Consider the following 12,727-nt stretch of genomic DNA (forward strand, 5'->3'; position numbering starts at 1 on the left):
GAGTTCTGGACATATGCAGAAGAAAATAGAGTTACATGGTATTTTATATGTGTTTAATGTTATACTAATATCTCTGTTACATATAGTGTAAAAAACCATATTTCTGTCCTTGATTCTTTTTTTTAGAGGTCTCCTGATTGTGTTTCTTTTTTTTTTTTTTTTTTTTTTTTTTTTACATTTTATTTATTTTTGAGAGAGAGACAGAGCACAAGCAGGGGAGGGGCAGAGAGAGAGAGAGAGAGAGAGACAGACAGACAGACAGAATCCAAAGCAGGCTCCTGGCTCTGAGCTGTCAGCACAGAGACTGACGCAGGCCTTAAACTCACAGACAGCAAGATCATGACCTGAGTCAAAGTTGGACGCCCCTCCTGATTGTGTTTCTTGATGACACTTAATGAACAAGAACTTTGGTTAGCTATTTTATTTGTGTAAACGAGCAGTGATCTAAGATCCACATTTTACATAGAATATTGTGTTTTCAACTGAAACTAGCTGACTCAATAGAGGGATTTTAGGGAGTCCACATAATTGAAAACTCCAGAGTTAGCACTTGAATTTTTTTTTTTTTTTTTTTTTTTTTTAGGAAGAGAGAGGAAGAGGAGCAGGGAGAGAGAATCCTGAGCAGGCTGCACAGGGTCTGACATTGGGCTCAATCCCATGACCCTGGGATCATGACCTGAGCCAAAATCAAGAATTGGCACTCAAGGACTAAGCCACCCAGGTGCCCCCAGTGTTAGTACTCTTTAGGCATAGTTGGATCAAACTTGTTGGCTCTTTCTCCTTAACTTTCTCTCTTCCACTTGTTTGGGGGTTGGCTTTGACCCAGACTGACCTACCCTGAGTTTTTAAAAAGTCCCCCAGCAGGAAGAATATGTGTTTCTTTACTCTTCTACATAGAAGATGGGGATGGCGTGGGGGGGGGGGGGTGGGTAGATAATAGTAGAAAGACTGATTCATACCAATGTTGAGCAAAGGAGCTTTTGTGAGTCCTGAGGGAAAATGCATGTTCTTGTAACACTCCCTATTTAATCAAAGGAAAATTTTAAATAGAGCATTGGCATTCTTAGAGGCGATGTCTCTAGAATCAAAACCTTTATAAATCAAAATATGGAGGCAGTTTTTGAATCTTCTGTACTCAGTATGGAAGGACATCTCTAAATGCTGAGTCAGTCACTCATGGCTTCTAGATCACAAGTCACTCCTCCCTATATAAAAGGCACTAAGGTTCTAGGGTGCGAAGTCCCTGAAGAAACATCACTATCTTGGGGTGCCTGGGTGGCTCAGTCATTAAGCGTGTGACTTTGGCTCAGGTCACGATCTCACGGTTTGTGAGTATGAGCCCCACGTCAGGCTCTGTGCAGACAGCTTGGAGCCTGGACCCTGCTTTGGATTCTGTGTCTCCTCTCTCTGCTCCTCCCCAACTTGTGCTCTGTCTCTCTATGTCTCTCAAAAAATAAATAAGTAAAAAAAATTTTTTTAATTAAAAAAAAAAAAGAAACATTACTCTCTTTCTTTCCTCTGGGAAATTCTGAGGCATAGTGAAAAATCCCTTAAATAATCAACTAAATTCATTATGTTCCATCTTCAAAGATTGAAGCCAATTCCCTCAAACACATCTTAGTACTTATTTAATGGACTTAAAAACAAAAAATAAAAGACATTGTTCTCATTTTTAATTGTATTTGCATAGGATTGGATGAATATTGAAAGAGTGATACATATGATGGTAGAGTATTATATCCTAGAGATAAAAAGCTTTCCAAGTAATGGATTTGCACCAAAAGACTTAAAAAGAAGATCACACTGTATTTTTTTCCCATAACCTGGCTGACATAACAGACAAGCCAGAGAAAGTTTAGTAAATAGCATAAATGTAATTTAACATTCATTTTTTGAGTTTCTTGAAGAATTTAAATATTTCCTACTATACAGAATAGTAAATGCAAGGCTAATAGATTCAGTTGCAAAATATGGTGAAGTTTTGACTAGAATACTTTTTGGTAATATTTTGATACCTGTAATTGTACATTGAACTGCCACTGGAGGCTGGACGCCTTTCAAAACAGAAATATCTGTTAAGTGGATGATGTAAGCATGTTTGTAAAAGGAGTGAAGGACCAAATGAATTCATGGTTTCTGCTGATTTAGGGATAGATGTGCTTTTGTAAATGCAATTGCAATAAGTCATGTGAATGCAACTCCAAATTTACATATCCCAAATCATGTACCCTTTTGAGAGCATACTAGAAAGATAAAAATGAAATGTCAAATAGTCAAATAGATATCAATCAGGACAGATACACATAGGGTAACCAAGGAAGAAAAGAAGCATGTAAAAGAGAGGAGTCTATACGGAGGCTTACTATAAAAACAGTATTTTGTGACATGCCTCTTTATAACATAGGAAACATTGTAATGGTTTTTAATTTTGAGTTAATTCATGAAATGGTATGGTTTTACATGCTTTTATGGACTTACTTCACCTCCCAATTTTACTCACAGTAGCTTTCTTTTCTCCAGCCTACTGTGATGACCCAGTTTTCCCTGTGGAGTTGTAGAAAATGAGAGGAAAAACAGGCCTAGCAACATTCCTGGATCATATCCAGAAAATGTTCTTTAGTCCTTGGAACACATGAAGGATGCTGCTTCAAGCCTTGCACAGGCAGTTTGGGAAAACAAGAATATTCTCAGCATTCACCCTGAACAGGAAAGCACTGTGCTCTTAACAAAAGGAGCATCACAGAGTCCACTGAAAACCACTCAGATAATATAAGCACTCCAATTCACATACGTACCTCTACTCATGAACTGGAGACACCGTGGAGGAGGATACTTTGCTTACCTAAATAACACAACCGAGAGACCTTGGGCCCTAATAGCCAAGAAAACATTTGTGTCCCAGTTGTCCTGAGGACAAGTGAGCTAATCAAGCAGAGCAAAACTAGCAGGACTAGTTCAGTCATGTATGAGGGACATTCTGTAACAATTCAGACTCCATAACCTACTATTGGTTCCTTGAATCACAACCTCAGAACAAAAGACAAGAGTGACATTCAGGAATCTGAAAGGGATGGTCATGATAAACAGGTTTTGAGTCCTTGGTTGCTTGCTGGCGAGCTCAAGGATGACCCATAATTGCAGAGACGGTGCTGATACTACCTGAACCCACCTAAACCTACCCTAGTACAGTTACCACAAGGTCAATTCCTCTATCAGTTCCCTTGTCAGTGCCCTATATTGCAAAGCAAGGTTTAATGCTACTGCGAAAGTTGCTGCTAAAGTAATGAAATTTAATAGGCAAGTCAAACTTCTTTATGATTCAAAACTGAAGTATGGAGATCACAAAGGGAAGGTTTCACTCTACCTCTGATATGTTGCGATTTCTTTCTATCTGTCTCATGCAACATAGAGTGCTGGTGTACCACTTTTTATTCTGTCTGGATTCTAATGTTTATGGCATCTGGAATATGCCCATTGAAATATGTAAAGAAAGTGATTGAAATGATCCATAACATTTCCGGGTAAACATTTGTTTCTGAAAATTTTACATGTATATATTTTCAATGTTTTTGTTTGTTTTTCTTACAAACAACATGAGGCTTTATTCAAACAGAAAAATACATTTAAAAAAATTTTTTTTCAACGTTTATTTATTTTTGGGACAGAGAGAGACAGAGCATGAACGGGGGAGGGGCAGAGAGAGAGGGAGACACAGAATCGGAACCAGGCTCCAGGCTCTGAGCCATCAGCCCAGAGCCTGACGCGGGGCTCGAACTCATCGGCCGCGAGATCGTGACCTGGCTGAAGTCGGACGCTTAACCGACTGCGCCACCCAGGCGCCCCAGAAAAATACATTTAAAGTAAAATGTTCGCTCTTGGAATCCTATGGGTTCTTTGAAATTTTAAGAATTTATTTCAAGTTCTTCCAAGGAATTCATTTGATAAGTAACACTCTAAACCAAACTTGCTGGTCTCTTTGAAGACAGAAAACTCAGGCTCATTGAAGGGCAAACCCTTCTCTTAAGCCCACTAAGAACCAACCTGGGCAATGATGGTCCACAAACTGTTTTACATTTCTTTAAAATGCCGGGTCACTCAGATGCAGGGTTTATCCCACTTCAAACAAACAGAAAAAGAAAGGTATCGGGAATATAGTTTTTCCTGTGTAGTGATTTTTTTAAATAAATTATTATTGTATAACATGTTTCTTAGAAACCTTTTTTTTTTTTTCTATCTTTAAAAAGAAACCTAATTAGGTCGGTCTCCTTCTATGTCCCTGAAGAAGAGTGTGTGTGGGCGCATGCACGCGTGCGTGCACACACACGTGCATACAGTATGTGTACCTAAGTCTTGTAGGAATCTGATGTCCAAGTGTGTATCTTTAAACTTAAGGTAACAGATTATCAGATGACACGGATGTCCATATAATTAGGTTTTTCATTGTCTCTAGTGTGATTAGCATGTCTCCATTAAATGGAATAAAATCACTTTGAGTCTCATTATCCATCTTTTTTCTTTGATTAAATGTATTTTGTTTTTATACATTCATCACACACTTCAGCTTTTTACTGGTGTTTAAACAGAGTTAAAAAACCTGACATTTTAGGATTTTAAAGTACATCCTTTTGATCAAGCCATGAGCTAAAGCAAATGTAAACTGATGTCCCTAACCCCTCTTAAAATTATTTTATTTATTTAATTTTTAAGACCCCACTTCAGGGAGTATCTTAGGTTACTTTTCTTAATGATAAAATTTGTTTTGATTTTTTTTTTTTTGTATTTCAATTGAATAGTTTTTTTTTTTTTTACATTTTTCCTGTCCTGTGAAATTTCATTTATTATTATTTTTTTTATTTTTGGGACAGAGAGAGACAGAGCATGAACGGGGGAGGGGCAGAGAGAGAGGGAGACACAGAATCGGAAACAGGCTCCAGGCTCTGAGCCATCAGCCCAGAGCCCGACGCGGGGCTCGAACTCACGGACCGCGAGATCGTGACCTGGCTGAAGTCGGACGCTTAACCGACTGCGCCACCCAGGCGCCCCTGTCCTGTGAAATTTCAAATTCATTGATTATATTTTTTCTCAACCTTTTTAAATTTGGCATTTGTTAACTAACTGCTTGTTTTCTTTATTGATTATTGTGCTTTTTTTCCTACTATTTCACCATGCCATGTTTTCAGGCCTTGTTATCACTTTGCCTGAATATTTCTGGTTTTCCCCCAAATAATATCCCATCAACTGTATGAATACAAATTACCCTGACAACTATGCTGATCATACCATGTCCTTATGTTTCGTAGTATCATTTAAATGTTGACTTACTCTACTTCCCCTTAGAGAGTTGAGTCAGCTTTGCAAAGTGTTCAAGTAAAGATTAGGTCTGTCAACATTTTTAGATGGCCTGTGAAATTTACATATTGATTTGGCCCTGCCCACGTGAGTACTGTCCACATATACAGAGGTGCTCTCTGTTAAATCTCTTTCACACACAGCTCCTACTATGGCTTCTATTAAACATATGGGTAAGTTTATTTTATAATTTTAATTCAGTATGTTTGCTTGTGTCCTGTGTTTCAATTTATTAGATCACATGGTTTAAGTCTAAACTTTAGTTACCCTGATATCCTATGTTTTACCTTTATTAATGTCCTTGAAATTCTCTTTTAAAGGCCATCTCAGAAGCCTGTATTTTAGTCTCTCAAGTTTTACTGGCATTACATTATACTGTTATATCTTAGTTACGTACATATAGATTTATTTATTTTTGTTCTTGCATGTTAAGTCCTTCCTCACCGTAGAAAAGAGGTAAAGCATGCCATTGATTTCATACTTTCACAAATAAGGTAGCAATTGAAAATGATAGATGTTTATACACACACACACATGTGTATACATGTGCATAAATATGTGCATATGTATGTGCACATCAATCTCTATGGTTAGTTATCCCCAAGGATTAAAGTGATAAAACAAATTTTACTTACAGTTTGACACTGGTAACTAATGTTTTGAGATAGTTTACACATCTGTAGAAGGATTTAATTTCAAAATAATTCTGTTACTACTTACAGAATATGTTCACTGTTGATTCTTTGTTATGATTAGATATCATTTTCCTCTCAGTGTAACATCAATTTATTTAAAATTGTTACTCAATTTGTACAAAGGTGTTGAGAAAAGTATGTAAAATTAGGTATTGTTCAAGAACTTTTTATCTGCTTTTTTTCTTTCAGAAAAGAGTATAGGCTCTTCACTTAGTCTCTCTGGGTTTTAATCCTTGATTTGGCACATACTAGCTTTGTGACCTACTCTAGTTGTCTAAGGAGCCCAACGGGTGATATGATAGGTCAACAGGTAACACAGGTGAAATACTTAGTTCAACAACTGACAGATAGTAAGCCTCCAGTATGTGTCAACCCCCTTATTATATCATCATCATAATTTGTAAGTCATTGCTTATCCATACAGTCCACAAATGCAATGTATATTATATCAAGATTCTTCTTTTCATTTCCTGAAATGTAAAAAAAAAAAAAAAAAAAAAAAAATCACTTAAAAAGTTCCATCTCCTAACAGAAGCTGCATACAGATTTAAATTAGGTAAACCTAACATGTGATTTGATCTGCAGCTTGAGGGTGTGGATGGACTCTGTATGATGATCCTCTTTGGCAAGAAAGAAAATCAGAAATACAATGACTGTGTGTTACTTACTGAGTTCACAAATCCTGCTGTTACTAATAATGTGATCAGAACTCAGGCCATGTGACCCTTCTTCTAGAACTCTTACGATTCATGTATCATCTGCTTCTCAAATATGTTGCAATATTTGTCATTCAATTTACTTTACTCTTCCTCTTTTACTTCGTGTTAAATTCCATGAATCAGCTTCTCTAAAAAATACTGTTACAAAGGATTTTGTAAACCATAGAAATGCTAAAAGAAGTTTTATTATATTTAATACTTCTGAAGTAAAGAGAGCCTTTGAAAGCATGACACTATATTTAAAAGGAAATTACTGTGAAAGTTAATGGCATACAAGTTTTAAATTGTAGTAATATAATAATACAATGAAAATAGTAAAGATTTTTTTTTGTCAAATGCAGAAGGCTGGTTGTTTCCTTACCAATTAACAAAGAAAGGACAAACAAATTTAAAGAAAAAAAAAGATGAACAAGGATATTATCACAAGTATTTTATTTTAGTTTATTTTTATTTTTTTTTTAATTTTTTTTTCTCTTTTTTTTCTTTTTTTCCTTTTTTTTTTTCAACGTTTATTTATTTTTGGGACAGAGAGAGACAGAGTATGAACGGGGGAGAGGCAGAGAGAGAGAGGGAGACACAGAATCGGAAACAGGCTCCAGGCTCTGAGCCATCAGCCCAGAGCCCGACGCGGGGCTCGAACTCACGGACCGCGAGATCGTGACCTGGCTGAAGTTGGACGCTTAACCGACTGCGCCACCCAGGCGCCCCATATTAGCCATTTATATTTTAAAATACTTGTGATAGGGGCGCCTGGGTGGCGCAGTTAAGCGTCCGACTTCAGCCAGGTCACGATCTCGCGGTCCGTGAGTTCGAGCCCCGCGTCGGGCTCTGGGCTGATGGCTCAGAGCCTGGAGCCTGTTTCCGATTCTGTGTCTCCCTCTCTCTCTCTGCCTCTCCCCCGTTCATACTCTGTCTCTCTCTGTCCCAAAAATAAATAAACGTTGAAAAAAAAATTTTAAATATAAATGGCTAATATACTTGGGAAAATAGGTTCAACTTCATTCAATTGAATATTTACCAATAAAAAAGTACTTGTTAGAAACTTAAAGTTCAGTATACAATAATGTAGACAGGCATTCTCACACATTGCTAGTACACACTAACAATTTCACTTACTGCTGTTTATTGGTGTCCTAGAACAGGTAAACAAAACTATGTATGCATGCAATGATATTGTAATAGCGTCATACAGTGACAGTTGAGAACTACACTTGCAGTGAGCACAGCATAACATAGATGTTGAATCACCATGTCATACACCTGAAACTAACTTCGTGTGTCAGCTATACTCAAAAATTTTAAAAACTACATAGGAATTTTTAGCATTTTTTGGCAAGATCAAAGAACTGGAAATAAAACTATGTCCATTAAATAGGAGATTGGTTATTTAAAAGACAATACACCTGTTAGTATGGAATATTTTTCAATGATGGAAAAAGCACATTAACTCTATCCAAAACATGAGAATATCTCCAACGCACATAATAGGAGAAGAGTCAAGTTTCAGAAAGTATGATTTGGTGTATGAATGATCCCATATACATAAGAATGTAAATTGAAAATTCATAAAACTATAGGGGGTAGGGGAGATTTTTATAATTTTCAATACTTTTTTTTATTTGCCCATATTAGTTTAATAAAGTCCCTAAAATAAACATTTGCTTAATGGCTAATCATCACCATAGCAAGTATTTACTAACTATACATATGAATCCTTTATATTCTCACTGTCAGTCTTTACAACAGATTAGATCCATTGTAACTAAGAGAGGGGAAGTAGTTAGCAACCGTAACACACTTTAGGAAGTGACGAATTCCAAAGCCACACTCTGCTCCATTGACTTTCCAAGCAGATGCTCTTCATCCCAATCAAACCATTGAATATTTGTGGTACAGACAGCCAACATAGTAACGTCTGACTTCTGGCCATTCTTGCTCCGTTTTAGATATTATTATGGTTATGACAGTTGTTGCGTGTGTCCATTTACTTAACCGGTCACCAGCTATGAGTCTGGCCTGCACTCTGGGGATTCAGCAGTGAGACAACCAAATGTCCCCCTCCTCATGGAGACAACATTCTAGCAGATGCAAAAACAGGACCAAACAGATAGCCCAGTAGATGGCTGATGGTGCTCTGTAATCTGAAGAAAATAAACCAGAAGGGAGAAAAGAATGGAAGGGGCTTGACTTTGAGTGTCTAGTAATCAGACTCCTGTCAACTGCCCTCACTTAGTTCATATTATGACCTTCTTAGTTAGTTTTGCCCACTTTTTTCCAAAAAAAAGAAAAATAAGAGTAGTCATTGAACTCCCAACCCCCACTCAATACGACCATTGCCCAGTAACATCAGGATTCACTTGTCTGTCTGGGTCCAAACCCTATGTGGTCTCTCGCAAAACAAAGGTTCCCAAAAAACTGTGTCTAAGCTGACTTCATTATGTTGAAAGTTTTATCCTTCATTATACTAGATGTATGTAGTGCTGCAGTGGATTTACATAAGGCAAGGGGTACTCTCATATAAAATATATCTCTTCAAAATACTGTGGGTATGTAAGCTTTATAAAATGAAAACCTCAACATTCTTTACTCTGAAATGGGTACAGCATTTTTCTGCCTTGTTTAAGGTATATATTTTGCTCAAATCTAGAGAAATGATTGCAGATTTTACTTAGCTGTGCCCTCTCGGGGTATTACCACACGAGACTCAGAAAGCTCCTCAGGAACTGCTGTCTATGGGATTGAACACAGCTGCCTCTGGGAATGTAGATTTGATTCTTTGGACTGCTCTTGGGAGTGTGTGACATTTTCCTCTCCAGAGACAGTCAGAGGGTTTGGATGGCATTAGGCTACTGATGAGTGATCCAAGTAAGTTCAGTGTCAACTTAAAGCATGTATTGTGCTTGTATTTTTTCCGAAATGTCTTTCTCTAATAGTGTTCATAATTTCATCATAATTTAATGATCCTTTCAATATGTTTAAAATATGCTCTTTAAAATAGGTACTGTCTGAACTCCTGTGTTGGTGAGCTATTTCTCAATTTTCATACAGGGGGTGGGGGTGTAAGTGTGTTTGAATTAAAGTTGAGAAGAAAATATATCAAAGCAGCTTCAATACAATAAAATAGATGTTTTTAATCGAGATATTCATTAAAATAGCCTTTGTCTACCTTTTTTGCTAATACAGCAAATACCAGAGATCACAGTTAGAGAAATCCTCTTTTCAAGCTACCTGAAATCTGTGTAAGTTATTCTTTTAAAATGAGTAGCATAAATCACATGGAAATTGTCCAAGGCCATTTCTACCTGATCTTGATTAAGCGGTGTAAAATTTGAAAAAAAAATCCCAATATATCTAAAGTATTAATATCTAAGTATTAATTTTTAAATAAATGTGTTAGTAAAAATACCTTGGAAAAAGAAAGTAATGCCTGAGGGAAAAAGAGAACTTTGAATCCTTTTCCAGTTGTATTGCACTGCTAACAAATGAAAAGATTCACCACATACTCAGAAGGGGCCAACATGACCAATCCAATGATAAGAACTGGTTTAAATATGATCTAATGGACTAAATATATTTCTGCCTGTTATTGTTAGCTTACTTTATTTCAAGGTTGACTTTGAGACATTTATTCAGCTGGCCTGTCTGATAGATGACAGTTTAACTGTCTAAAGATTTTGATCTCTCTTACACGATTTTGAGAATTTCTCTGCAAGAATGGGTTCTTAGTATTGAGGGTCTCCCCCCACAGGCTTTTTATTTTTATTAGGTTTTAAAATAATACCTTTCTTTTAAAGTAACTTATGTTTATGCTGTTTTTTACATTAAAAGGTCATCTTAGATGTAATCTGTTTAAATGCTGTTTAATAGTTGTATTTTGGCTGATGAAATTTAAGGGAAATTTAATTTTTTGTTTTTATAGGGATATTTTGCTCTGCTCATGAAACTTCTGTAAAACTAACAGAAAATGATGAACAGTTAAGAATTTCCAGTTAAAACAATGTGCTATTTCCTTTTTTAAAGTCGGTTTGTCATCTTTGTTGATAGTATCTCCAATTGTTTTCAAAATTCTTAGTCTTTATGCACGTCAAATTAATGCTGTATAGCAAGGTACATTTTAATTCAACATTATGAAGTTTTGTAAGCTAAGTCATGACAAAGAAGTGATACTGCTAATCCTTCCCAGTTTATAGTTTCCACCCCCGGAACCCTATTCGTCATCTGGAATAATGATTGTGCAGTAAAACAGAATACATAGAGGCAGCACAGCAAGTCAGTTCCTTTTGTTTCTCTGGCCTCTGACTTACTTGGATGGGAGAATGGCCAAAAAAAAAAGTCTGCTGAGTATCTCAGATATAGGGAATGGGTCCTCACCAGACCATAAAAATAGACCAGTAAAAGCCATAACAGTAGTGTGATATGTGTGTGTGTGTGTGTGTGTGTGTGTGTGTGTGTGTGTGTGTGTGTGTGTTTTCTTTCCTAATTCCTCTGGCAACAAACCACATACTGGGATGGGATTTTTTTTTTTTTAAGCATATTTAAACTCACACACTTTATGTAATGAGGATTTCAGTGTAGGGTTTTTCTGCAGAATACCATTTGGTCCTACTAAGAACCGTCTGTTCAAATGTTTGAGCATTTGATTGAAAAATCCTTCTTAGCCTTTTTAAAGGTAAGTCATATGCTTTTTTTTTTTTTTAACAGAAAAGATTTCTATGTCCCAAATGATAGATGACTCTACTATATAAACCCTCTTAAGAAGTTGTAAAACAGTAACAACAAAAAGCTTGTAACTGTTTTGTTTTTTTTTTCCAAGTCATTATTTAAAAATTGGGTTTGTGTTGTTTTCCAAGTTGCTAATCTTTCTACATTTTATGTTAAAAAATATTAAAACCTTGTCTAATGTTCAATGACATTTTATTTTTGATGTTTAAAATCTTATGCCTGCTATAAACCTTTACTTTTTAATATTTAAAAATGAGTTTTAATCCAATTGAAATTGTAAAACTTTCATTGTACACATAGGCTATTTATACCTGGTTTTTAAATTAATAATAAAAAATTATAAAACAAATATAATACATTAGTTATAAATGATTTGCCACTCATGTCAATATGCTTTCCAGTATGCAATTAACTACTGAAAAGTAACTAATTACTTTTCAGAGTCATTACTGTGTTTAAATTTTTATCTGAATTGCATCAAGTTTTCGTGAACCTGACTTTGTAACATGGTTAAACACAATATGTATTTTGTATATGTTCTTGTTAGGTATTTTTTTCTAATGAAAAAGATACTATAATTGTTACTGGGAATGGTAAGTTATATTGCAAGTAATGATTCTAGATTTAATTAGTATAAATTATATAAAATTTGGTGAGAAAATAAAAACCAAAACTAATACTTTTCACTATTTAGGAAGCTTATAAATTTCAGCAAATTATTTCCTTGAATGTTGATACCAAGTTTAAATAAAGGATAAATCACTCTAGAAAAATTACAAGTTTCAAATTAATTACAGTAAGTTAATTCATATATAACTGTAAATGGCATAAATTCTCTGGAGTAAATCTTATACAGTTTCTAGAATCACCAAGAAACATAGTGAAAGTTTTTTAAAAATGTTTGCATGTACTTTTCAGTCCTCTTCTATGTGGTCTTAAGTTAGTAACGTCTTTTGGGTCTAAAATAAACATTGCTTTCAATACTGGCTCACAAAACAACCAAAATGAAATTTTTAAAAAGTTTTGTTATTCAGCGTCCAGTGGTCCATTGGGTTTTATAAGAAAAAATATGAGGAAAATTTTTATTTACTAGAAACACGATTAAACCAAAACAATGATGAATCAAATACATAACCATCAGCTAACAGGTTAGCCCAGGAAGAATATCATAATTACAACTGGAAAATATGTGGGCAGAATGTACTGGAAATTTTAGAATTTCTAATTGCCTCCCTTATTTTT

General features: G+C 35.5%; 1 protein-coding gene across 4 annotated transcripts in view; it reads left to right on the forward strand.

Moving 5' to 3' along the window:
* The window catches only part of CD36 (CD36 molecule), a 77,309-nt gene that overhangs the window by 26,924 nt on the left and 37,658 nt on the right, over window positions 1-12,727 (forward strand). Inside the window, exon 1 of one of the 4 annotated variants that reach the window (XM_045494615.1) lies at window positions 5,482-5,522. The exons of 2 other annotated variants lie outside the window; for them this stretch is intronic. The gene's annotated coding sequence lies outside the window, so the exon portion shown is untranslated. Of the gene's footprint in view, window positions 1-5,481; window positions 5,523-11,299; window positions 11,433-12,727 lie in introns of those variants that run through there. One more of the 4 variants, XM_045494613.1, reaches the window with a different exon arrangement.

This window comes from Leopardus geoffroyi, chromosome A2, assembly GCF_018350155.1.
Source record: "Leopardus geoffroyi isolate Oge1 chromosome A2, O.geoffroyi_Oge1_pat1.0, whole genome shotgun sequence".
Lineage (NCBI taxonomy): Eukaryota > Metazoa > Chordata > Mammalia > Carnivora > Felidae > Leopardus > Leopardus geoffroyi.